General features: G+C 38.4%; 1 protein-coding gene and 1 non-coding gene across 2 annotated transcripts in view; one reads left to right on the forward strand and one right to left on the reverse strand.

Moving 5' to 3' along the window:
* Window positions 1–25189, forward strand: part of DIAPH2 (diaphanous related formin 2) — an 888726-nt gene that overhangs the window by 35059 nt on the left and 828478 nt on the right. The gene's annotated exons all lie outside the window — the stretch shown is intronic.
* Window positions 22667–22801, reverse strand: LOC114906652. The gene has a single exon (XR_003796470.1). It is a non-coding gene; the product is annotated as a small nucleolar RNA SNORA70 (small nucleolar RNA).

Raw genomic sequence — 25189 nt, forward strand, 5'->3', positions numbered from 1 at the left:
CTAACCCCTTGCAACTTTTTTACTTAGTCTCCAGGTATAATCTCTTGGATTTAGGTCAAAACTGCCTACCCAACAGTTACTTTACCTCAGTCTGGCAGTCTTCTTTTATTATGGTCAATAGTTGTTTGGCAATTCCTTCCTTTACTGAGCTGGGTTAGTTCAGAGAAATTGCATACATAAAGCTTGTCCCAGTTTCCAATTTTTTTCCTCCTAACTGTTCTCTTCTTGGTCATGTGATACATCTGTTCCTTTCTGGTTGTTTATTACAACAACCTTTCCAGCCTTGGTCAAAATTTTATCCTTCTGGGCTCACATATCAATGTCTCCTGCTGAAGCATGTATCATATTTTTACTAGAAACTTAAAACAGAAACAGAATTTTAGTGCTAAGGAGAACCTTGCAGTTTATCACTTATACGTAAGGAGATTGAGAGTGTACTTCTCAGTCTTTCTAGTAAGCTGCCATTGATGTTTTGCCTTGTCACACAATATTTAAGATATTTTCGTCCTTGATTTTTTAAAAAAATATTTATTTATTTGGCTGCATTGGGTCTTAGTTGCACCATGTGGGATCTAGTTCTCTGACCAGGGATCGAACCTGGGCCCCCTGCACTGGGAGCGTGGAGTCTTAGCCACTGGACCACCAGGGAAGTCACCATCCTTGATTATTGTAAACATTCAGATATAACCGTTTTAGAATGCTTTAAATACATAATATAATTTAGGGATTATTTTATTAGTATAACCGCGCGTATTCTTTAAGCTGGAACATTCTCATTGGTCCTGTTGGCAGGGAGAAGAGAAGGCGGAAGAAAATCCAAGTCACTGTTCACTAAGAACAAATGTTGCATTTGTCCTGTGTGATCACATCAACATGGATTTTGGCAGAAAATTTCCCATCAATTTGACAGATTTTATTCGTGATAAACGTACTTCTAGAGGGCTTGCAACAAACCACTCAATTATAAATGGATATTTCTGAAGTAATCCTTTCTAATTCATTTTCAGTTCCAGGTTTTTCCCCCTTCCTTGAAACTGTACCCTATAATGATTTATTTAAAACATACTGGATGTAGAGACTAGAAGCATATTAAATACATGATCTCATTTTGTACTGGTTTTCCCCCTCCTGTTTCCATTTAGTAAGACTGTTAAGTTTGTGGTCCTACCTTCTTTCTGGAATTCAAGGGAAGCTTCTGTTTGACAAAGCTAGGTCAAAGGGAATGAACTCTTCATTGTTGACTGTCTCCTAAATTTATATTCCATTTGTCAAGTCCTTGAGGGATTAAGTTAAAATACTCATCTTGTATGTTGCTGAAACTAAATTTAGGGGGATGAAAGCAGAAACTGGGAAGGTTTTTAATCTCTGTTGTAGGGCTTCTTATGTTAGATGGGAGTACCTAATTCTTTTTCTACATAATTTAAATAAAGAGAGTAAACATTTTTTAATGCAAATCCAAACTGAGAATTCATTTTATAGAGATCATTAACATTTATTTCGTGAAGTTTTCCTTCTGTATATTTTAAATGCAGACACCATGGGAAGATCTTCTCATATGTGCTCATCAGTGCATTTTTGTCACATACTGACTATTTTGTATTTTACAGTTGGTTAGTCAAGTGCTGACTAATGAACACCTGAAAAGGTCTGTGTGTTATTGGTGTCAGAAAATAAATTCAATAGCTTTTATATACAAGCTGAGTCATACCGGCTGAGTTCATGTGAGTGATCAGGGAGGCATGTGACCTTTGTGCTCCATAGCTCTCTGCTCGAATTCTGAAAGTAAACTATGTAAATGACCTAAGATGTCAGTTTAAAAACTTCCCTTGGTTTTCAACTATCGAAGATGGTAAGGTGCTGCCATCTGTACTGTGATGGATCACACCATCCCTAGTTCTATGTTTGCTAATTACTTTGTGAAGGTATATTGTTAGCTGGCGTGGCAATACTGCATACAGGTCAGAGAATATTATAAAATAGTTTTGTTTAAGTTCTGTGTCCCTCGGGTTTCTAATCAGTAAAATGGGGATAATACTAATATCTACATTACAGGTTTGTTATGGGGATTAATTAATTAAACTAAAGCACTAAGAATAGTGCCTGGCACATAGTAGGTTCTCAGTGAATCTTAATTAGTAGCACTAAGAGTAGTGATGGTCTGTCTCTCTTTAGGTCTAGCTTTTCTTTCTTTTTGTATACACATGATTAATTAACACCATTCCTTGTTAAATGGTCAACTCTACAATTTGGCAGTTAAAGAGAGTCTCATTCATTTCTATCCTTTCCTCCCTCTCCCTGCCCCTCCCTCTCCTTCTCATTTTTTCCCCCTCCTTCCCACTTTCCCTCCCTCCCTGCTTCCCTCCATTGCATTTCTTGTACTTGTTGCTGTCTAGCTGAGGCAGTAGTAATAGACTCAGATGTAAATACTGCACTTTGAACTGTAGCAGTTTGATTAGAAGATAGAATTTGAAGCCATATATCCAGAAGAGGAAAAGAGACCCAGATGTCCCTTTCTTTGGTTTCTAATTTATGTTTTTATAAAATTCAGATTAAATTTTGCAATGTATTTAAACACTGATTTTTAAAATAAACTTCCTATTTGTTTCTTGTTATTTTATTCCCCCACCTAACAAGCAACCAGGTAACTAGGGTGAGGGGGGAGGTCACTTTCCAACAACCACCCCCCCAGGGTTTCTGAATATGTAACTTCCAGAGGTGTGTATATATAATTCCTTCCTGAATGATCCCCTCGCCCATCAACACACACACACACTTTTTGTTGGCCTCATAGGTAGGGATGTGGGTAAACTTAATCAGCTAGTCTGGTTGGTCAGTGGAAACCATAGAGATTACAGATATTTCTTAGGATATGTTTAAGTGAATGTTATGGCTATGTTTTGAAGGTTAAATGTTAATTTCATGTTTTTTAGGGTGCTGGTAATTCTTTGCTCGTCTGGATTTTTCTCTGTAGATTTATTTTCTTGGTTTTAAAATTCTTCTATATTGTTCTCTTTGATTACTAACTTCCTAACCCCCCACCCTCTTTCCCTCTAGCTGAGTTGGCTGTGGTGGCCCTAAATGCCTATTATATGCTCTCTTTTCTAAGGTCAGCCCTGTTTTTTCTTTGGCTACTGATATTTCTTTAGCTGTCATTGAGTTCTTAGGTGCTCTATTTCTCTGATATGTGATCAGAGAAATATGTGATTTCTCTGATATATTGTTTAAGAGCATTGACTTTGGAGAATAACAAATCTGGATTATCTTGCTTCCATCTTTTAACATCTGTGAGCCATGATTAAGTTAAATTATATCTATAAGCCTTGGGTTCCCCATTTGTAAAATGGGGATAAATAATGGAATGTACGTTAAGGGTTGTTGCATAAATTAAATCTTCAAATATATGTAAAAATGCTTAGTATGGTACTTGGAACATAGTTACCCCTCAGTAAATGATAATTATAATTATGCTTTTGTTGTTGGCATCCATATTATAGCTTCCTATCGCTTCTCCTCTCTTACCATTTCAGCTTTGTGATAACCAGTGTTCTGTCTCAGAGGTTCTTTATGTGATGGACAGTTCCAGTAGTGGGAAGGGCTATTATCAAACCTGAGAGAGATCCTATTTAAATTGAGAAATTACCAGCTTCCAGTAATTCATTTAAGAAATGTGTAGCTGCTCCAAGGGCCATTAGCTAGGTATCGTATAGTGAATTTGAGGGATTTGGGGGCTGATCAAGGAAAATAGATATGACCACAAGATGACAGTAGTACACAGTGAGCTTTATTTGGGTGATGCTTTGGCAGATTTGCAGTGGGGGAAGCCCCCTCATAGCCTGAGACCTTCCAGAGACAACAGCAGGGGGGTCATTCACTACCCAGAAGGGGGGGAGGGCAAGGGAACACCTTGGGGTGAGGAGGATCAGAGAGGGAGCATACGTGTGTAGATGATGTCCCTCAGCAGCACAATGGGGAATCTTTGGGTCAGAGAGCTCCAGAGGACAGCAGTGATTGCGGTTTTTTATAGCTACAGGGATTATTTTATCTTTGGCCAGCAGATGTTGGGTGTACTTTCACAGTGTATGCAAACCAGGCAGGTTCTAATGGCTGAAAAATCTGCTTATTGGGGTGATATTTAAAACAATTGGATGGGGCTTCCCTGGTGGTGCAGTGGTTGAGAGTCCGCCTGCCGATGCAGGGGACACGGGTTCGTGCCCCGGTCCGGGAAGATCCTACATGCCGCAGAGCGGCTGGGCCCGTGAGCAATGGCCACTGAGCCTGCGCGTCTGGAAGCCTGTGCTCTGCAACGGGAGAGGCCACAACAGTGAGAGGCCTGCGTATCGCAAAAACAAAAAACAAAACAAAACAAAACAATTGGATGTGTAGAAATTTGCATTTAGTACTTGTGGACTTTTAATGGGTCTTAGCTGCTGTAAAGAGGTAGACAACATAGGGCCAATATACAGAGGCCATCTTTTACCCATTTATATCACATACCCCAAACTATTTAAGAGCCAGTCCCTACCTTAGGAAATTCATACTCTCTAGTGGGAAATTACATACTTTGATAAAATGCTATAATTAAGGTTTGACCTAAGACCTTGGGAGTGACATCAAGAATGATACCCTCTAGGAATTAAAAAAAAAAAAAAAAAAAGATGCCACGTTTGTGATGTTTCCGGGTTCTTTAAAGCATACTCTCGCTGAGGCAAGCACTCAACGTCATTGGCAGACACCATGCTTCATTGACTTTTGAGTTTTACAACTTTGCCTCCCTTTTAATGTCTATGGCTTACATGTTCATGTTTAGTCACTGTAGCTTTGGGCCTACATGAAGTTTCATTTCTGCATTTTATGTAAAAGAAAACACCTCTCTTGGCACATTATGTTATTACTAGAAAGGGAGGAGGTCATTCTAGTACCTTCCTAAAATAAATGGTTACTGTTTAAGAACTCACCTAGGAAGGCACTTGTGCATAGTTTGTGAAATTTGAGATATTAAGAACTCAGTGGATATCTGAAAATGGAGAGACTTCAACTTGGTAGGTCAGGTTTGTACTTGAACAGATTCACTGTAAGTACTCTAGAGGCAGCCTTTATGAAGAGAGTTAGGTCCCAGGACAATTTTTTTTTTTTTTAATGGAAGGGGTGCATATTGCCCTCGGTTTCCCAGTTAAGATACTCCAGGAGCTTCAACCCCTCCTGTGTTACTCTCTAAACCCTTATACTGAAGTAAGTGGCCAGTTGTCTCTCTTCTATCCCCTTAAGTACCATTGCTAGGTAGCTAGCCCTGCCTGCAGAAAGGGAAAGCCAAGTTTTTCACATCCTGGGTTAGAATATATATTTTCTACAGAAAGTGTTTCAAAGGAGGATGCAGTTGGAATACTACTACTAGTGCTAATCTGAAAATGTATTATAGATGAAATCAGAGTTTGTAAACTGAGTTGGGAATTCAACCATCATTGAGAACTTTGTCTCTGTAGCGAAATATAGTAGCAGAACTGAGTCTATATGTTGCTTCAGGGCTATAAAGGGCCCCTGTTTGGCCAAAACTTCAATATTATTGATGACATGGCGGTTAAATAAGTAATTTTGTTAAAAATAAGTATAACACTGTTAGCAAATAGAATGATACTTGAAGAGAACTCAAGGAATTTTGTAAAAAACCTGGCTATGGTTTTGATGTTGGCTCATTAATTTGGGGCTAGAATTCATGACAGTACAGTAAGAGAAATTCGATAAATCTTAAAGCACACCTATATTTGTACTTCAGTGATCTACTGATTATAAATCTTTCCATCAGTTGCATAGCAACGTTTTTCAACCTTCCCAATCTCTAATCGACTAACCTGTTATAAAGCCAAATTACTCAGCAGTGAGGAAAATAGAAATTTGAACAAATGTTATTAAAATAAGTTCAGAACTTCTCAAATTACCCTTTATAACTTAGACTTTCTCTGTTTTATCAAAGAGCACCTCTCATTGATATCTGAGTGTTATTGGCAAGTTTAACATGGCTGGAGTATTATGAGCAGAGATGTATATGTATCTCTTACTGGTTTTTAGGCACCCCCAGGAAAGAACTTGATTCTGCTGGTCAGCAGCCTTTGTTGGTCAAACAATTGCAGAAGAGGTTAGTAGCCCCATCATATTTTCCAGCTTTGTGTAACATGTGATCTATATATTGATGGATAGGAGACACCACTGTTGTCTTAAAGTCTAGGTGAAAAGGGAAAAAAAGAATTCTTTTTTTAAAAATAAATTTATTTATTTATTTTTGGCTGTGTTGGGTCTTCGTTGCTACGCACGGGCTTTCTCTACTTGCAGCGAGCAGGCGCTACTCTTCGTTGTGATGCGTGGGCTTCTCATTGCAGTGGCTTCTCTTGTTGCAGAGCATGGGCTCTAGGCACACAGGCTTCAGTAGTTGTGGCTCATGGGCTTAGTTGCTCCACGGCATGTGGGATCTTCCTGGACCAGGGCTCGAACCCGTGTCCCCTGCATTGGCAGGTGGATTCTTAACCACTGCGCCACCAGGGAAGCCCCAAGAACAGCTTCTTTTTTTAAAAATTTATTTATTTTATTTATTTTTAGTTTTGGCTGCACTGGGTCTTTGTTGCTGCATGCGGGCTTTTCTCTAGTTGTGGCGAGCAGGGGCTACTCTTCGTTGCAGTGTGCGGGCTTCTCATTGCGGTGGCTTCTTTTGTTGCTGAGCATGGGCTCAGTAGTTGTGGCTCACGAGCTTAGTTGCTCCGTGGCACGTGGGATCTTCCCTGGCCAGGGCTTGAACCCGTGTCCAGTGCATTGGCAGGCGGATTCTTTTTTTTCTTCTTCGGTACGGGGGCCTCTCACTGTTGTGGCCTCTCCCGTTGCAGAGCACAGGCTCTGGACGTGCAGGCTCAGTGGCCACGGCTCATGGGCCCAGCCGTTCCGCGGCATGTGGGATCTTTCTGGACTGGGGCACGAACCCGTGTCCCCTGTATTGGCAGGCGGACTCTCAACCACTGCGCCACCAGGGAAGCCTGGCAGGTGGATTCTTAACCACTGTACCACCAGGGAAGCCCCCCAAGAACGGTTTTTCACATCAAAATTGTTTGACTGAAAAGTGTCTGTGATTTTGCAATATTAAAAAAAAGAGAGACTCCCTCTTGTGAGAACACCAGAATCATAACTAGCTGCTGGACAATCATCGACAGGCAGACACTGGAACTCACCAAAAAAGATACCCCACATCCAAAGACAAAGGAGAAGCCACATTGAGACGGTAGGAGGGGCGCAATCACAGTAAAATCAAATCCCATAACAGTTGGGTGGGTGACTCACAGACTGGAGAACACTTATACCACAGAAGTCCAGCCACTGGAGTGAAGGTTCTGAGCCCCACGCCAGGCTTTCCAACCTGGAGGTCCAGCAACGGGAAGAGGAATTCCTAGAGAATCAGACTATGAAGCCTAGTGGGATTTGATTGCAGGACTTCAACAAGACTGGGGGAAACAGAGACTCCACTCCTGGAGGGCACACACAAAGTAGTGTGCCCATCGGGACCCAGGGGAAGGAGCAGTGACCCCAGGGGAGACTGAACCCGACCTACCTGCTAGTGTTGGAGGGTCTCCTGCAGAGGCGGGGGGTGGCTGTGGCTCACCTTGAGGACAAGGACACTGGCAGCAGAAGTTCTGGGAAGTACTCCTTGGCTTGAGCCCTCCCAGGGTCTGTCATTAGCCCCACCAAAGAGCCCGGGTAGGCTCCAGTGTTGGGTTGCCTCAGGCCAAACAACCAATAGGGAGGGAACCCAGCCCCACCCATCAGCAGTCAAGCAGATTAAAGTTTTACTGAGCTCTGCCCACCAGAGCAACAGTCAGCCTTACCCACCACCAGTCCCTCCCATCAGGAAACCTACACAAGCCTCTTAGATAGCCTCATCCACCAGAGGGCAGACAGCAGAAGCAGCCTGTGGATCAAAAACCACATTCACAGAAAGACAGACAAGATGAAAAGGCAGAAGGCTATGAACCAGATGAAGGAACAAGATAAAACCCCAGAAAAACAAGTAAATGAAGTGGAGATAGGCAACCTTCCAGAAAAAGAATTCAGAATAATGATAGTGAAGATGATCCAGGACAGCGGAAAAAGAATGGAAGAAAAGACCGAGAAGATGCAAGAAATGTTTAACGAAGACCTAGAAGAATTAAAGAACAAACAAACAGAGATGAGCAATACAATAAATGAAATGAAAACTACATTAGAAGGAATCGATAGCAGAATAACTGAGGCAGAAGAACGGATAAGTGACCTGGAAGACAGAATGCTGGAATTCACGGCTGTGAAATAGAATAAAGAAAAAAGAATGAAAAGAAATGAACACAACCTAAGAGACCTCTGGGACAACATTAAATGCAACAACATTTGCATTGTAGGGTTCCCAGAAGGAGAAGAGAGAGAGAAAGGAACAGAGAAAATATTTGAAGAGATTATAGTCGAAAACTTCCCTACCATGGGAAAGGAAATAGCCACCCAGGTCCAGGAAGCGCAGCAAGTCCCATACAGGATTAAACCCAAGGAGAAACACGCCAAGACACATAGTAATCAAACTGGCAAAAAATAAAGACAAAGAAAATTTATTGAAAGCAGCAAGGGAAAAATGACAAATAACATACAAGGGAACTCCCATAAGGTTAACAGCTGATTTCTCAGCAGAAACTCTACAAGCCAGAAGGGAGTGGCATGATATACTTAAAGAGATGAAAGGGAAGAACCTACAACCAAGATTACTCTACCCGGAAAGGATCTTATTCAGATTCGATGGAGAAATCAAAAGCTTTACAGACAAGCAAAAGCTAAGAGAATTCAGCACCACCAAACCAGCTCTACAACAAATGCTAAAGGAATTTCTCTAAGTGGGAAACAAAAGAGAAGAAAAGGACCTACAAAAACAAACCCAAAACAATTAAGAAAATGGTCATAGGAACATACATATCGATAATTAGCTTAAACGTGAATGGATTAAATGTTCCAACCAAAAGACACAGGCTTGCTGAATGGATACAAAAACAAGACCCATATATATGCTGTCTACAGGAGACCCACTTCAGACCTAGGGACACATTCTGACTAAAAGTGAGGGGATGGAAAAAGATATTCCATGAAAATGGAAATCAAAGGAAAGCTGGAGTAGACATTCTCATATCCAATAAAATAGACTTTAAAATAAAGAATGTTACAAGAGACAAGGAAGAACACTACATAATGTTCAAGGGGTCATTCCAAGAAGAAGATATAACAATTATAAATATATATGCATCCAACATAGGAACACCTTGATAAATAAGGCAACTACCAAGAGCTATAAAAGAGGAAATCGACAGTAACACAATAATAGTGGGGGACTTTAACACCTCACTTACACCAATGGACAGATCATCCAAAATGAAAATAAATAAGGAAACAGAAGCATTAAATGACACAATAGACCAGATAGAGTTAATTGATATTTATAGGACATCCCATCCAAAAACGGCAGATTATATATTCTTCTCACGTGCGCACGCAACATTCTCCAGTATAGATCACATCTTGGGTCACAAATCAAGCCTCAGTAAATTTAAGAAAATTGAAATCATATCAAGCATCTTTTGTGACCACAACGCTATGAGATTAGAAATCAGTTACAGGGAAAAAAATGTAAGGAACACAAACACATGGAGGCTAAACAATATGTTACTAAATAACCAAGGGATCACTGAAGAAATCAAAGGGAAATCAAAAAATACCTAGAGACAAATGACAATGAAAACAGGACAATCCAAAACCTATGGGATGCAGCAAAAGCAGCTCTAAGAGGGAATTTTATAGCTATCGAAGCCTACCTCAAGAAACAAGAAAAATCTCAAATAAACAATCTAAACTTACACCTAAAGGAACTAGAGAAAGAAGAACAGACAAAACCCAAAGTTAGCAGAAGGAAAGAAATCATAAAGAGCGGAAATAAATGAAACAGAAACAAAGAAAACATTAGCAAAGATCAATAAAACTAAAAGGTGGTTCTTTGAGAAGATAAACAAAATTGAAAAACCATTAGCCAGCCTCATCAAGAAAATGAGGGAGAGGACTCAAATCAATAAAATTAGAAATGAAAAAGGAGAAGTTACAACAGACACTGCAGAAATACAAAGTATCCTAAGAGACTACTACAAGCAACTCTATGCCAATAGAATGGACAACCTGGAAGAAATGGACAAATTCTTAGAAAGGTATAACCTTCCAAGACTGAACCAGGAAGAAATAGAAAATATGAACAGATGAATCACAAGTAATGAAATTGAAACTGTAATTAAAAATCTTCCAACAAACAAAAGTCCAGGAGCAGATGATTTCACAGGTAAATTCTATAAGACATTTAGAGAAGTGCTAAAACTCATCCTTTTCAAACTCTTCCAAAAAATTGCAGAGGAAGGAACACTCCCAAACTCATTCTATGAGGCCACCATCACCCTGATACCAAAAGCAGGCAAAGATACAACAAGAAAAGAAAATTATAGACCAATATCACTGATGAATATAGATGCAAAAATCCTCAACCAAATACTAGCAAACAGAATCCAACGACACATTAAAAGGATCATACACCATCATCAAGTGGGATTTATCCCAGGGATGCAAGGATTCTTCAATATATGCAAATCAATCAATGTGATACACCATATTAACAAATTGAAGAAGAAAAACCATATGATCATCTCAATAGATGCAGAAAAAGCTTTTGACAAAATTCAACACCCATTTATGATAAAAACTCTCCAGAAAGTGGGCATAGAGGGAACCTACCTCAACATAATAAAGGCCATATATGACAAACCCACAGCAAACATCATTCACAATGGTGAAAAACTGAAAGCATTTCCTCTAAGATCAGAAACAAGACAAGAATGTCCACTCTCACCACTCTTATTCAACATAGTTTTGGAAGTCCTAGCCTTGGCAATCAGAGAAGAAAAATAAATAAAAGGAATACAAATTGGAAAAGAAGAAGTAAAACTGTCACTGTTTGCAGAAGACATGATACTATACATGGAGTATCCTAAAAATGCCACCAGAAAACTACTAGAGCTAATCAATGAATTTGCTAAAGTTGCAGGGTACAAAATTAATGCACAGAAATCTCTTGCATTCCTATACACTAATGATGAAACATCTGAAAAAGAAATTAAGGAAACACTCCCATTTACCATTGCAACAAAAAGAATAAAGTATCTAAATAATAAACCTACCTAAGGAGACAAAAGACGTGTTTGCAGAAAACTATAAGACACTGATGAAAGAAATTAAAGGTGGTACAGACAGATGGAGAGATATACCATGTTCTTGGATTGGAGGAATCAATATTGTTTAAATGACTATACTACCCAAAGCAATCTACAGATTCAATGAAATCCCTATCAAATTACCAATGGCATTTTTTACGGAACTAGAACAAAAAATCTTAAAATTTGTATGGAGACACAAAAGACCCCGAATAGCCAAAGCAGTCTTCAGGGAAAAAAATGGAGTTGGAGGAATCAGACTCCCTGACTTCAGACTATACTACAAAGCTACAGTAATGAAGTAATGAAGACAATATGGTAGTGGCACAAAAACAGAAACATAGATCAATGGGCGAAGATAGAAAGCCCAGAGATAAATGCACGCACCTATGGTCAACTAATCTATGACAAAGGAGGCAAGGATATACAATGGAGAAAAGACATTCTCTTCAGTAAGTGGTGCTGGGAAAACTGGACAGCTACATGTAAAAGAATGAAATTAGGACACTTCCTAACACCATACACAAAAATAAACTCAAAATAGATTTGAGACCTAAGTGTAAGACTGGACAGTATAAAACTCTTAGAGGAAAACATAGGAAGAACACTGTTTGACATAAATCACAGCAAGATCTTTTTTGATCCACCTCCTAGAGTAATAGAAATAAAAACAGAAATAAACAAATGGGACCTAATGAAGCTTGAAAGCTTTTGCACACCAAAGGAAAGCATAAACAAGATGAAAAGACAACCCTCAGAGTGGGAGAAAATATTTGCAAAGGAATCAACGGACAAAGGATTAATCTCCAAAATATATAAACAGCTCATGAAGCTCAATATTAAAGAAACAATCAACCCAATCCAAAAATGGGCAGAGGACCTAAATAGACATTTCTCCAAGGAAGACATATGGATGGCCAAGAAGCACATGAAAAGGTGCTCAACATCACTAATTATTAGAGAAATGCAAATGAAAACTACAATGAGGTATCACCTCACACCAGTTAGAATGGGCATCATCAGGAAATCTACAGACAACAAATGCTGGGGAAGGTGTGGAGAAAAGGGAACCCTCTTGCACTATTGGTGGGAATGTAAATTGATACAGCCACTATTGAGAACAGTATGGAATTTCCTTAGAAAACTAAAAATAGAATTACCATATGATCCAGCAATCCCACTCCTGGGCATATACCCAGAGAAAACCATAATTCAAAAAGACACATGCACCCCAATGTTCATTGAAGCACTATTTACAATAGCCAGGTCATGGAAGCAACCTAAATGCCCATTGCCAGACGCATGGATAAAGAAGAAGTGGTACATATATACAATGGAATATTACTTAGCCATAAAAAGGAACGAAATTGGGTGATTTGTTGAGACGTGGATGTATCTAGAGACTGTCATACAGAGTGAAGTAAGTCAGAAAGAGAGAAACAGATATCGTATATTAGCGCATGTATGTGGAACCTAGAAAAATGATATAGGTGAACCGGTTTGCAGGGCAGAAGTTGAGACATAGATGTAGAGAAGAAACGTATGGACACCAAGGGGGGAAAGCTGAGGGCGGGGTGGGGATGGTGGTGTGATGAATTAGGCAATTGGGATTGACGTGTTTACACTGATGTGTATAAAATGGATGACTAATAAGAACCTGCTGTATAAAAAAATAAATAAAATAAAATTAGAAAATAATCCAAATTAAAAAAAGAAAAAAAAGAAAGTTTGAACCATCTGCTTTGACCTGTTCATGTGTAAGGGCCATTATGGTAGTTCTTGAGTTGCCTATACTTTTTCAGGGAAAAGGACATACAGTTAATCTTTATTTTATCTTGTAATTGGTAAATTGGTTACACGTTACATACAAGGCTTCAGAGGCTAAGTATAGTTGCTGGTTTAGTTTAGTTTTATAGTTGTAGTTTTTTTTTTAATATATATATATCTGAGTCACTTTGCTGTACAGCAGAAATTAACAGAACATTGTAAATCAAGTATACGTCAATAAAATTAAAAAAAACACTACAACTATGAATCTAAACTTATATAAGTCCCCTACATACAAACAAGCTCCGTTCTAGGTGAGCATCTGTAAGTCCAATTTGTTTGTAAGTCCAACAAAGTTAGCCTTTGTACCCAACTAACACAATTGGCCATATACCGCTGCTTTTACACTTGCTTCCAGACATCCTGGGCTTGAAATAAAGATACCATACTACTGTATCTATACAGTACTGTACAGTAAAGTACACAAAAGCACAACCACTTGTAGAGGATGCACACATGTGACAGTGTACGTCAGACATATGGTCTAACTTATGTGATTGGACATGCAAATGCATGTTCGCATCTTTGAAAGTTCACAACTTGAAGGTTTATATGTAGGGGACTTACTATATAGATACATACATACATACACACATATATATTCTTTTCCATTATGGTTTATCACAGGATATTGAATATAGTTCCTTGTGCTATACAGTGGGACCTTGTTGTTTAATAGTTGTAGTTCCTAACTCCACCTCAGTTAATTCAAAACGTGAAGAGTCCATTGTGAAAAACACTGTTAGAGTGGAAGAAATTTGAGGTTTATCAGAATAAACATTAATACAATTGATGCTTTGCCTAAAATCACAAAAACAGTCAAGAATTTAAAACTACCTGTTAGTTTGTTATGATACTATTTGTAAAACAGTGACATAAATGAAATTTCTCTGCAATGTGTTATTTTGACAGAATTTCTGTCACTATCTTAAGATGGAATTCCTCATCTAAATGGAAACTAAGTAAAAAACCATTTAAGGAACGCTATAGGACAGAAGTTTTAAAGGGAGTTATCAGTAATCAGCATAGAATCTTAAGCCAATGGGGAAAAAATTGAAGGTTACCAAATTTGACAATTTTTTGCTAATCCTAAATTCTTCGAAAGATCCTTTTGAAGTTTTCTGAAATTTTAAATCATTTTTGTCTATCATATAATTATGTTTTGCTTAAGTTTTTAAGTGTTCAATATTTGTTATAATTAGTTATTTTAAACATCCTTCCTGTATGAGTCCAAATAAACTGTTTTGTTTTCTGTGGGGAGAAGGTTGTCCACTTTCACTTTGGAAGCCAGTTTTACTAGTTGCACCTTTGGAAACCTGTGTTCCAGGAGCTAAACAACTGCCACACAATTGAACTTTTAGACCACAACCTGTTCCTGAATTGGGAATTGTTTGCAAATTCAAGAATATTAATTAAAAGTACTAATTGTGAAATTAGATTATTGGCTGACTTTAGTTATCTTTTCCTAAAGATATGTATGTTATTATTATGTTGTTATTATTATGATGATGTCATGTTAAGATATTATGTTATTATATGTATTATTACAATGTACAAAAAGTATGTTGTAATAATACCTTATTCACAACTCAGGTATAATTTTCAGCTTTAGGCAATTCATACTCTTGAATCTTTATAGAGGAGTGAATTATTTTGTTTTGTCAGATTAATTTTGCAGCTACGTCAGAAAACTAAATGATGTGGTAATTTATAAAAGGTACTTGAAGTAGATAAATGAGGTGAAATATCTCCAGAGTGATAATCATAGCCATTTAGGTGTTATAAAGATAGTAATCACAACAACAGATATTAAATTACTCCATTTAATACAAGCAGCAATCATATGTCTGGGTATAGTTGCCTCAAAAACATGCATAATTTTAAACAAAATTATATATAGTAACTGCCTTCTCTCTATTCCTATTGCTACTATCATAGTCTAAGCTCTTATCATCTCACAACTGGATCTCTCTCTATCTCTCTTCTCTGTTTGCATCTCCAATTCAATAAATCATGACAGGTTTGAGTGTAGCTCTGTGCTAGAAACAGTGCAAAAAACTGAGGACACAGTGGGGACCAAGAGAGACCTAGTCCTTACTACACTGAGTTTACAGTATAGCCAGAAGACTGGCATTGATAGGGAATTATAATTTGATAATTGGGGTAAAAGAAGTCAGGAACCATGGGAGACGATAACAAGACCAACTTCAGCTCAACTGAGACCAGAAAGGGTGAGTAGGAGTTGGGCAGATGAAGGAGTGGGTGAGGGGTGAGCGCCTGAAGCAGAGCAAAGTCTACATGGAAAGGCCAAGATTGAAAGAGAACTTGCACTCTAACCAGTATTGTTATATATGATGAAGACACTTCATCATATATGTGTTATATAAGATGAAGACAGATTTCAGAATATAGATAGAGGTTTTAGAGCTTGGGTTCTACTCAGACCTAAATGCTAATTCCAACTGAGTAATTAATTATCTTTGTGCATTTAGGTAAGTAACTTAATGCCTGCAAACCTTGATTCCCTGATCTGCCAAATAGGACAATAAATTCCTATATCATAGGATTGCTGTGAGTATTTAAATGAGGCAATGCATGTAAAGCTCTTAGCATAGTGCCCGGCATATAATAAATGCTCAGTAAATGGTGGCTAGTATTTAGGTAGAATAGATCCAACTTGCTGATCTCTGCAAGCTGCCTTTTTAGCCTTTGATTCCTTCCTCAGTCTATCCTGAATATTACAGCCTACAACCCTTCTCGGAAATGCTAAAATCTGAAAGTTCTGAAAACAGAATTTTATCATTTGGCCCCGAAACCCAGCCTGGCTTGAGGCTGTATATAATCTTTACTTATCCTGTCTTGTGGAGTATTCATGTTTCCCTGCTAACCTTGAATGCATTTGATTTAGGGTGCCAGCCCAGATCGCACTGGGTGTGTTTTGTAATATATGGTACACATACCATATTCCTTTCTAAAATATGAAGCACTCTGAATTCCAAAACACATCTGGCTTCAAGGGTTTCAGATAAGAGATTGTGGACCTGTACCACCCGAAGTCATCTTTCTAAAATTCCACCTTCTCTATGTCTGTCTCTGAATCAGGAACTCATAAGGACCCTCGATGGTTGTCAGACATAGTCTAGACTACGCCTTGTGGTTTTCAAGACTGTCTCTAATCTGTCCCCACTGTCAACTGAAAAAAATGTACAACCTAAAAGTTGAGAATTATGTTCTATTGGGCAGAGTTTCTAAGGACTTAAGCCCGGAAGACAGCCTCTCAGATCGCTCTGAGGGAGTGCTCCAAAGAGGTAAGGGAGGAGCCAGGATACATAGGAGTTTTTGCAACAAAAACAGGTAGTCAGAACATCAAAAGATTACTGTGAATTAAAGAAAACCTGATATCTCAAGTTAATGAATTTAGCGCTCCTCTAGGTATGGGAAGATGCAAGAGTGTGGGCTCGTTGAAATCATTCCTTCGATATGCACCTTAACAATCTAGGGCCAGTACCTGCTTTTCTCCATCCTGAATCCCGTCAGGGTGCACAGTTAGGGGTGGCTGCAGTGGCTGAGGGCTTGATGGCTGCAACATCCTTTGTTTACTGATATGGCAGGCGACATTTTTCAGCCCCACCACCCTACATGTTCGAAATTTAATACCCTCTAACTTGAACCCTTTGTTTCCTAAGGCTGCTTCCCTAAAGTAAAATGTTAACACTGCTCTCTGTCTCACTTCCTTTTCTTCCTCTCTTTCTGGCTATTCAAATCCTACCCAGCAATTAGGGCACAGTTCTTTATAGTTTCTTAATGAAGCTATATTTATTTCTTCTCTGAATTCCTCTTGTACTTAATTTATTCACCAAATATTTGAGCAGGTATGATGTGCCAGCTACTGCTCTAAATGTTAGAGATCCAAAAGTGATTAAGACAGGAAAATTAAGGGCTCTGCTATTAGGGAACTGGTTTTCTAGAAGCTAGAACATAAGTAAGTAAATAGCTAAGTGAACAGATAATTTCAGGTAGCGGTTCTGCTATGAAAATAGTAAGACAGGACATGTGATAGTGCCCAGGGAGGAAGAGCAGGAATATACCTCAGAATCTCCTCTGTGGTTAGTTTTCATTCCCTGGTTAGATTGTTAATGCCTTAAGGGCAGAATCGCGTCTTAAACTTCTCTTTGCCACAAAGTGCTGAGCCTATGATGGGTTCTGAAACATTAATGTTTGGTGGAGACATCTGTCTTTTTTTTAAAACAGAGAAGGTAAAAATTTATTTATTAAATATTGAGCCCCACTTGGCTAACTCATTGATCTAAGAGTATCTATTATGTACAATTGCTGGGCAAAGCCGGCTTTCTTTTCATTTCTGTTGCTTTTTATTCATAGAGTTATAAAGAACTTTCACATCCCAACAGTTTTCCCATTTGAAATGGTTTAGTACCTACAGAAGAAGTTACTACTTGAAAAACCTGGATTATTCATGCAATTGTTTCTGATTAATTCAGGTACTAAGTGACTTCCTCTAATTCATTAGCATGAATGTTTTTTAAGACCTAAGTGGCAAACATACATTTCTTTAAAAATTTTATTTTTATTTCTCTATTAACTTCTTTTGATTGAGGTATAGTTGATTTACAGTGTTGCATTAGTTTCTGGTGTACAGCAAAGTGATTCAGTTTTTTTTCCTCTCCTTTTAATTAATTTTTATTGGAGTATAGTTGCTTTACAGTGTTGTGCTGATTCAGTTATACATACATACATATATGTATTCATTTCCAGATTCTTTTCCTGCATAGATTATTACAAGATAGTGAATATAGTTCCCTCTGCTGTACAGTAGGTCCTTGTTGCTTATCTATTTTATGTATAGTAGTTTGTATTTGTTAACCCCAAACTCCTAATTTATCTCCCCCACCCCGTACCTTTCCCCTTTGGTAACCATAAATTTGTTTTCTAAAACGTATGTTTCTTGAGCGCTTCACCCCTAGTCCTTAAGCTGAACATTCTTTTTTTTTTTTCTGTGGTACGTGGGCCTCTCACTCTTGTGGCCTCTCCCGTTGCGGAGCACAGGCTCCGGACGTGCAGGCTCAGCGGCCATGGCTAACGGGCCCAGCCGTTCCGCGGCATGTGGGATCTTCCCGGACCGGGGCACGAACCCGTGTCCCCTGCATCGGCAGGCAGACTCTCAACCACTGCGCCACCAGGGAAGCCCAAGCTGAACATTCTTGTTACACAGAAGAGACTGCTGGATTTCCATATCATAGACACCCCTCTTGGCAGTTAAATATTGAAGTTCGTGGCAAGACAATTAATTTAAGCTTGAGAAGAACTTGTTGTGACAGATTTCTGAAACTTATCCAGTGAACTAACATGGTCTTTTGCTTCATGAAGAAAACTGAAGCCCTATACTGTGATGTCATATTTGATTTCTGGTAGATACACATTTTGTTCTTTATATTGAAAGAGTATCTTGAGAAGCAAATCCGAAAAGGAATTTTTTTCTTGTTGTAAAAATGGTAGAAAGAATTATGATTTGTAGTAGCCAAGAGCTCAGGTGGGTTCAAATTTGAGGCTTTTGATTTGACAGTGCTTCTGAGATGGTGTCCTTTTGGTTACAAAAATAGAAAAGTATAGAAAAGTATTGCTCTATTAAAATGATGAAATGGACAGTTTGAGATGCTCACAGTAGCAAAGTAAGGTGGAGAATTGGAGCTTAATGCCTGTAACTTCATCTTCTCAACTACTAGGCTTTTGCCCTTTGAGGTCAGGGCCATGTCTCTTTAAATCCCAGTGCCTCGCACACTGCCAGCTGATCTATCATCTATTCGGAAGTGCTAATGGTGATGGAAGAATGCAGTGCCTAAGAGGACATGTGGGTGTCTGAAAATGCCCCTTACTGTTAGAAAGGAGATGAAAAAATGTTTTAGAGTAATTTTAAATACAAGCAGTAATAGTTCAATGGTTTTGAAAGCCAATTTTTCTTTTCCTCCTGTCTTCTTAGAATCAAACCTCTATCTACGTTGATCTCAGTTCTAAAAATCAGATTATATATACCTTTGTTGGTGAAACACAGCGGAGAGGTACTCAACTAAAACAATCTTCATAGTAAAGGGATTTGAATAGCTGAACAGAATGTTCAGCTTGGTTGCCAGATGGTTAAATAGCCTTGAATTGTCTTGATTGGTCTTACTGATTTGTAAAGTTCAGGGTGAATCCAGGATCTGAAAAGTTGAAAGGCAGCACTTTGAAGAATAATTACTTCCTTCTGTGACTGCTGCTGATCTGAATCAGTATTGGTCAGGGATGTCATCTAGAGATTTCAAACCCTGGATCATTGGTTGAGATGGATGACCTTTCTTGAAGGCCCTTCTTACTTGGAAAGTATATGGAGGTTATGATAGAGTACCACCCGAACAGTGCTCTCAGAATTCCTCTGTTGTGATTGTTCTTTCATTCATTTGATCTTTGACTAGACTACAGCTTCCGTAAGGTACATGCTTATCTTGTTTATGGTTGTATTCCTAGTGCCCAGCACTGAACAGGTGCATAGTAGATGCTCAAATATTTGTTCAGTTGAATTGAACATGCTTTTCTATATTATATTGCCTTGCCCTACTTAGAGATTAAGAAATTTAAGCTGGGTAAATAATTGACCCTTCATCTTTATTGTGATGGCCAACTTACTTTCTCTAAAAGAGAAGAAAATAGTCAAACTTGAAGAAGTGTGGCCAAGTTTTTGAGTTGGTGGTGAGACTTTTGAATTGTATGCAATTCAGTTGTCCAATTTCTGTGGTACTGGAGTAATTTCAAGATGTTTATGAAACATTGTATTACCATGTAACATTAGCCATAAGAGAGTCAAATCTTTACATCTTGCTGTTTTTGTTAATTTCTGCCTGATTGAGAAAATTAAAACTTAATTTTCTTGCAATAATGGCTCCTGCATTTCAATCAGAACTTCAGCATTAGAGTTTGTAAGTAAATCATCCATTTCTCTTATTCTTAAGGGGTTGAGACTCTGGAGTGAAACTTTTATAATTATGCAGTACTCATAGAGTACTGTAGTAAGTTATATTTAATATAACTGTTCATAAATGAAGTTTAATAAACTCTAATTGCTTGACTATTCACAAGCGTATTGCTTTTCTAGAGTTGATTTTAATGAAAATATATGGTCACTATACTTATTGGTGTAATATGCCCTCATCCTAATGACCATTATAGATTTAGATTTGCAATAAAAACTTACTAAAATGACTTTAATCAGTGCTTTTAATTCAGGGGTGTGACTCTGATAAACATTTTTTTGGTCATTTTTTGTTGTTGTTTTAACTCCATAGTAGCTCTATAGTTTTTACACAGGAGTAAAATCCATAATGTCTGCTTGCCAGTGGTGTGAGAGAGAGAGGTGCATGCACCTATATAAATTACATTCAGATAAAATTTGAGAGCTTGTCCCTGTAGAACATCATTATAAATGAGACTGTATCTTAATACAACCATTTAAAAATGTTTTACAGGTCAATTCACATAAAAATGACTGCGATTGAATCTTGTCAAAGAGATAGCTCTTTACAGCTCTCTGAACTTTTTTCATGTTGGTGGTGTTTTTGTTATTGTTCTCCTTTTGTAACTTTCTCTTTTTTTGACTAATGTATAAAAACAGTTGTGCAGCAGAAATAATTTATTTTCTATTGCAGATAATTTAAGTGTAATTTATACAATAATTTCAATGTATTTTTAATGCGCAGTGGCCAAAAATGGCCCCCTCCTAAACTCAATCTCTTCAAATGTCCTTAAAGATTTTTCTTTTCAATAGACCACATTTGTCTCTCTTTTCTGAATAGTTGTAGAGTTCTAAGTAATGGTCTCAAGAAGATATTTATGACAGCAGAGTTTTACATGAGGGAAATCTATGAGAAAAATATCCATATCAGTCAAATGTGCATAGTTATATAGGATATCCAGTCTGTAGTTGAATGAAACTTGTAAATCAAGAAATCATAAGCAGAGTGTTTTTCTTTATGGTTCTCTATTACAAGTAATTTGGATAATTTTTTACATGAATATAATTTCCTCTTTGTCTTAAGGTGCTCTATCATTCTTAAAGATGCCTTTTAGGAAAAAATAGTCTTTAAGAAGACACTAAACAAAGCATAGTTCTCCTCCATTTTTGACCATGGGTCCACATTTGGTTTATTAATAACCAGACTTTAAACTCAAGGGCAGCTCTAGAAATAGAAAGGTACCTAGCCAGATTGACATTCCAGTAGAGGGAAGAGTGGGTGCACAAACAGGACATAATGAGGCATGCGGTGGGAAAAGGATTTCCATTTTTCCATAGCGCACAGATCATTGAGGGAAGACGTAGAAGGTAGCCTAGGGCTGAATAATATAGGGCTTTGAATGCCATATTAAGGGTACTAGTCTTTATTCTGTAGGTCATCAGGAGCCATTGAATACAGATGGGCAAGTAATAGTCATTTATAATTTTTTATTGAGTTCTGTGTGCCAAACACTGATCTAGGCATTAGGGGTACATCCCTGAAACAAACAGATGAAAACCTTGGTTCCTATGGAGCTCACATTTTTAGTGGGAGAAACAGACAGAAATAAATTATAGACTATGTGAGAATGTCGTAAGTTTTATTGAAAAAAGGAAAGCAGAGCATGCTAAAGCAGGTCAGGAGAGTGTGGAGGAGGTGGGTGTTTCCATTTAAATAGGATGGACAGAGTAGGTCTCCCTGAGCAAGAACTTGAAAGGGGGAGGAGTGATGGAGGAAAGCATATGGATAACAGAAAAGAGCATTCCAGGCAGAGGGAAGACACAGTGTATGTGGCTTATTGCCTTATGGGGAACAGTGAGGTGGTTGCTGTGACTAGAGCTGAGTGAATGAAAGGAACTGTAGTAGGAGATGAGGTCAGAGGGATATGAAGAGTATGCAGCTCCATAGGGCCTTGCAGGTTATTGTAACGATTTTGACTTTCACTGGCAGTGAAAATAGGGTGCCATTGAAAAGTTTTGAGCAGAGGAGTGACATGATCTGACTTGGTTTTTTTTTTTTTCTGACTAAAGTCCATGGTTTATTCAGATTTCTTTAGCTTTTTCTTTTCTTTGTTGTTTTTTTTTTTTTTTGACAGGAAAGTAGGATTTATTGGTGCACGTGAGTAAAGAGGGGACAGCCTCAAGGCTCTCATGAGTGCAGGGCCCGCCATGTGTCCAGGGGGCCACGATTAGGGATGTATTTGACCCCACAGCCATCCGGCAGGAGCCGCTTATCTGCCGCCATGTTTTCAAATTCACCTGCATTAAACTTAGTAAATCCCCACTTCTTGGAGATGTGGATCTTCTGGCAGCCAGGGAACTTGAACTTGGCTCTGCACAGGGCCTCAAACACGTGCTCCTCGCTCTGCAGCTTGGTGCGGATGGACATTATGACATGGCCAATGTGGACCCTGGCCACTGTGCCCTGGGGCTTTCCAAAGGCACTGCGTATACCTGTCTGGAGACTAGATTGGGGGCAGCATGCCAGTCACGAATGTCCACTGGAAAGGGCTGTCTCCAGGGTCCCTTAGGGCAACACATACAGGCAACAGGCTGCATACACTACTGAGGAGGCTGCTGTTTGCAGCCATTGCACACGTGGCCCCTGCGGGGAAAAGAGCATAGTTGGTTTAATTGGCTGCAAACTGACTTGGGTTTTAATACTGTCACTTCCTCAATGTGTTCAGAATGAACTATAGCAGGGTAAAGGTGGAAAAAGGGAGATAGGTTAGGAGGTTCTTACAGAAATCTAGGGAAGAGGTGATGTGATGGTGACTTGAACCAGATCTTTGCTTGAAGAAGATGACTTTGGCAATGAGGAGAGAATGGTGGCAGAGGTAATTATTAGGAGGCTACTGCCAGTGATTAGACTCTAAACTGGGATGGTTTGTGCAGAAATGAAGAAGAAACTGCAGAAAGATCACCGTGGAACTTGACAACTGTTTTGGCTGTAGGGATTGAAGAGAGGGAGGAGACCAAGGTGACATGGAAGTCTTAAAATTGGATGGTAACCATTACCATAAACATGACCCTATTTTTGTAAGTCTGTCCTAACCCTCTGTGACAACCCTTGGTGCTCATGTAGTGTTTCCACTGGGTTATTAATTATATACCCACTTTTTCCTACTCTATTTTCCCTCCTATTACCCACCTAGAGAGCTGAGAGAACAGCTCTGATTCTTACAATTGTGGCAGTAGTAAGATATAATTAGGAATGAAGAATTATGAAAGACCAAAGAATCTAAATTTGTATATAGTTTGTATATGAAAAATAACCAGCCACTGGAAGAACATTAGTGTATATTGGTCAAAATGAATTTAGCAGGTGACACATAAGACGTGTTAGGGAAGGACTTTGGTTGCCAGGGGAATGCTCTTCGGGATGATGCTTGACCCTCTGGTAATGATGGCAAAAGGCAGTTACCCAAAGGAAAATGAAACTGATGGGACTTGGGGCATATCTGTGAATTTGAGGTTACCATGAACTGTTTCAATTCAGTAGTTCAACCTTAATATCCTACAGCCTAATTATACCACCTGAAGAGGCCATATGTTGACTAAGAGTTAGTATCTAGTGACAACCAGATCTGTGGTCCGTGGGCGAGTCAGCCTCTTCAAGCTTCAGTTTCACCATTTGTAAATTGAGAGGTTTTGACCAGATTATCTCAAATTTCATCCAATTTAATAGTGTCTAACTCCATACTGTGGGATTTAATATGGACAAAAATATGTTAATTTCAAAAAAAAAAAGAGAGTGGAGGTGGGAGAAGAGGAGAAAACTCAAGTCTCTTCCCATAAGACAAGGTGGAACTATTGCTAGCAATGCTTTTTCGTTGTTGTTGTTTCTGTCCCCCATGATTAAACTATCAACATATATTCAATTGAGATACAGACTTAAGGCATTCGAGACATATGTGTACCTTAACTTAGAGAATTTGACTAAAATCTTATTTTCCCCGAATTTACATATTCACTTTGAAGATTTATATGTTTCCAATCTTGAGTTTATAACCTCAAAGGATGGTAAGAAAAGAAAAGCAGGGGTTGCTTGAAGAACTGTATAATCTGTCTAATAAATAACACAGGTGGACAGGTACATATCTGGATGGTAGCAGGGTAGTTGAGGCACTTTTGAGACTTTGACATTTCTCACTCTGATTTTACATGACAGGAAATCATGAAGCTTGTCACTGTGCATAGAGCAGTTTTCTGTACCCCACAGGGAAAATTAAAGAGAAAATACCAGGTAGAGATAGTCCTAGGGTGAACTGATCTCTCTTAAAAAGGCTTCAGTTCTGATATAAGTAATCCCCCTTCTTTTCTTTTTTCTAGGCAGTAAAGATTGATTGGGGTTTGTGTCAGCAGGATGTGATGAAGACATAGTACAAAAATGTAGAAGTGTAGATCCCTGAGGGAATAGATGTATTAAAAGTAGAAAAAGAACTACACATATAATAGTATATTTGTCCCAACTGCTGGAGGGGAGGATGATCTTTAACAGCATTTAGTTGGTGATATTTGAAGACAGTTTTATGAGATCCTGTGACGAAATAATTCTCACTTAAAACTCTTAATGGAATTCTCCCCACCAGTGATACGACCATATTTTTCTTAGTTAAAAGGGATGTGAGCATGCATGATGTACATCATTCAGCTTCTGTTTTGTTGTAGGAAATAAATATACAGGTTGTGGCAGAAGGGTTAATTTCAGTTCCTAACAGGCGATTTAAAAAAATATGGTTCTTTCCTAATCACATCTCTTAACTAGCACTACAACATATTTCAACATATTTATGATATAAAAATAACTGCTTTCGTGCTGATTGTATGTTATTGTAAGATCTTGAAGTATCTTCTGAATCCTGGAAGATTACTAAATTGTTAGCTGTTACTTTGCTTACTTTAATATTGCTTTATTACTCCAGTATTGTTTGTACTCTATGTGGTAGTTTTTATTAACCACTGTATTTTATTAAGTAGAGTATACCATTTCCAATGATTCTCAACATTAGAAGTAGAAAACCACATGCAA

The sequence above is a fragment of the Monodon monoceros genome, unplaced genomic scaffold (genome assembly GCF_005190385.1).
Source record: "Monodon monoceros isolate NGI ecotype Baffin Bay Population unplaced genomic scaffold, NGI_Narwhal_1 Super_Scaffold_22, whole genome shotgun sequence".
NCBI classification, from domain to species: domain Eukaryota; kingdom Metazoa; phylum Chordata; class Mammalia; order Artiodactyla; family Monodontidae; genus Monodon; species Monodon monoceros.